Below are 3,565 nucleotides of genomic sequence, written 5' to 3' on the forward strand. Positions count from 1 at the left end.
TCTCTCTCCCTCTCTCTCTGTGTGTGTGCATGTGTGTGTGTGTGTTTTAATCCCGCTGTGTGTCCTGGTTTCCCCCTCCTGTTTGGTCACATTAGTTGCTGATAGGAGGTCTGGACACACACACACTGTCCAAACGTGTTCAAGATTTAAGGTCAAAGAAGTGTTTGCAGTTTGCAAATTTGTGTGTTTTGTTAGAAAACATCATGCGTGGTTTTAAAAATAGTGCCCCCCCCTCATGATATATTATTATTACTAGTATGTCTGAATGTCAGCACAACGGACAGCTGGTGTTATTTGCGGTAAAGAACACACTTTACAATCAGAAGAAGTTTCAGTTTAGGTTCAGTTTAAAAAAGGCCTGTTGAAATGAGGAATACAAGTATTGTGCATCTTATTTGTAGCACTGGTGTACCAAAACACCTTTTTCAAACATCTTTCTGAGACACTCATCTCACCTGTCATTGGTCGGATAAATAGATAGTCCCGCCCCCAAACTCACACCATTGGTTGAATCTCTGTTTCTGTATAAGGCTCAAACAAACGAAAAAATGTTGAAATGAACAAAAGAAAATAAAGTTTTCAAAGAAAAATTCCATTAAGTTTTTTAAACATTACTCGTTAATGTTCTCTGAATGTTCAAAAACGTCCAGTTTTTAAATTATATATATTTTTTAAAAATAAAATCTTGATTATTGCGAAAATGTCAGAGAAAACGTGAAGGGTACGTTCCATTTGATCATTTTTTTCAAACATTATGAAGATTATACTTTTAAATGTTCTCTGAAACAAGTAGTAGTGACATATAAATTGAAACTAAAATAAAAAAAACCCAGATAACTTTAAACAACATCTATTAATGTGACTGGCTGGCATTTGTTCATAAATTTGAAAGAAGCTTGTCAGAACGTTCGGAGAATTTTCCCTGTTTGATTGATATCCACTGCTTTATCATTTCAAAATTCTTTTCATCAAATGTTTGTGTATTTGGTGTATTTGTCATAAGTAAATTGTCATGTTTCGTCACAGGTTGAAAAGGCTGATCTGATTTGTGATTAAATATAATTTATATTTATAATATATTTTAAAATATTATATTTATTATATATAATATATTTATAATGAATATAATCACGTGCACAGGTTTTTGTGTGGGCTGGTTTAGGAAGCGTGTTAGAAGATAGAAAAAAATGATAGAAAACATGCCATTTCTAATATAGCATCTAAGGTCTCTCTGTGTGTGTGTGTATGTGTGTGTGTGTGTGTGTGTGTGTGTGATGCAGGGTTATTATAGTTAACTGAAACTAAAAGTAAAATCATAAAAACAAATGTTTCAGTACTTGTAATAAAATAATGTTAACTGAAACAAAATAAAATAATAAAATACATTTAGATTTTTATTATTATTATTATTCAGTATTTTCAAATTTTTGTTTGGTTTAACTAGGTTTAACTTGTTCTAAAATAATTAAACCTAAAATTGAAAAACAAAAACAAAAAAACAATACAGATATTTGAAAAAGCTTAAAATTACTAATACTTTAAAATGAAAATGGAAAACATAAGAAAAAAACTAATTAAAAATATCAATTATAATATTATCTTAATCTCACAAAATCTATGGGTGCCCTCGATAGGAAATGTGAATTTTAAAGTTATTACCGTTCTTTTTTTTTCAAACATCTATAAAATACAAAACATTGAAGTTTTATCAATATTGTTGGTCTGCAGTCATTGCTATTAGCTTTACATAAAAACAACAAAGGTGCACAACATGTCCTCATGTAGTGTGTGTGTGATATGTAAAACACAGGATGAAGGAAGGTCGTGCGGTTTGCTCTCACTAAATCTTATTTTAATTTGATCTGAAGTGGAGCTGGAATCTCATAACATCAATTTAAAGAGAGAGAGAGAGAGAGAGAGAGATGGTGGGGGGTGGGGGTGAAAATGAGAGAGAGGACTAAAGGGGGGCAGCTGTGAAAAGAAGTATAACAGGAGGAAAATGAAAGAATGAGAAAGATGTAGATGAGGTTACAGCCGCAGGGGAAGAAGAACTGGAACCAGGACAAGAAGTGACCGTGACACACACACACACACATTTTCAACATGCTCCCGGATGCTCCCGGACGTCGTGTGTGTGTTCAGGTGTGTGTTTGTGTCTTTTTCTCTAGTCTACGGCTATGTTTACATGACAACAGATGTAATCAAATGACAGAAAAGTTTTTCCCTTGTCATTTTTAAAAAGTTTCACATATACATGACAACATTTTCAAAACAATTCGTATTTACACATATATGCGAAACGGCCAAAAACGCTGTGTTACATATGCCAGGCCAGTAGTTGGCACCATCACCTTGTTAGTAAACAGTACCTGAAGGGAAGTGACGATATACATATGTTGTATGTGATGCGTCTCCGCTGTTGGTTGTAATATTGGTGAAGTAAATCCACACTTTGCTGACACACTTCACAGTCCGTGACGGACAGATCATTTACGGCTGGTCTATTGTATACAGTACATCATGCAGGACAGCCAAACATTCGCCAATATTCAACTTAAATATGGTTTATCATCTAAAAATATGTAATATTAGCAACTTTACAAGGCTGCTCTATCTATTGTTAACATAGAAAGATGTGTGCTATTGTGTCTGTGTGGAGTGTGGAAGCTGAACAGTAGCTCACTGCAGGACAGATGGAGGCACTGGTGCACTCCTTGCTCTTAAAATAGGCTTCTCTGTCATTTTTGCTCATACAGATAAGATGAATACATCTTTCAAAACTGTAAAGACTCTAAACTTTATTTGTGAGCACTCACAATAACAACAAATCACGCTTTTGTAAAATAATGAAAGCAAACATGCACTTTCTGCCGTCTCAGTCACTGTAAACTTGAGCGTGAAACTCTTGCCTTACAGACATAAAAAATATCTATCTATAGAGAAAGAAATGTCTACTTTCAAATGAACTAATTCAAATGGAAAGCACATTGCCTATCTTCAGACTAATCCATATGAAACATGGATACAGGCGCATTACTACTGTGGAGATGACGAGTCAGTTTCGCCGACTTCATCTCTTAAACCAAAAACAAAGAAAACACTAGTTTATCAAATTATTAAAATGTTAATGCAGTCTCCTTACTGTTTTTCACTAACAGATTCATAATAATTTCTTCTGCAGTGCTCTGTGGCAAGCTTTATGCCTGTACTTGAGTGCTTATTAGACTATGCAGCCAATTAAAGGCTCATTATAATGATTTAAATGCTTAATTAATAAATATGCGATAAATCGACAAATACTTAAAATGAACGACTACAAGTCGACCAGAAAAATCCTTAGTCGAAGGCAGCCCTAACATACATATATATATATATATATATATATACACGTATGAGTGATTTTTCTCATTTATAATTAAGATTTTAAATATATATATATATATATATATATATATATAATTCATGTTATTTCATACATTTATAAATCTATATTTCAATTTCATAATTTTTTAAATATGGTACATATTACTTCTGGTTTTGATTTCTCAAACTTCGACCTGCTTCT

General features: G+C 33.0%; 1 protein-coding gene across 1 annotated transcript in view; it reads left to right on the forward strand.

Moving 5' to 3' along the window:
* LOC132109877 (dedicator of cytokinesis protein 2-like) overlaps positions 1-3,565 on the forward strand; it is a 125,754-nt gene that overhangs the window by 103,990 nt on the left and 18,199 nt on the right. The window lies entirely within an intron of this gene.

Source organism: Carassius carassius, chromosome 29, assembly GCF_963082965.1.
Source record: "Carassius carassius chromosome 29, fCarCar2.1, whole genome shotgun sequence".
Lineage (NCBI taxonomy): Eukaryota > Metazoa > Chordata > Actinopteri > Cypriniformes > Cyprinidae > Carassius > Carassius carassius.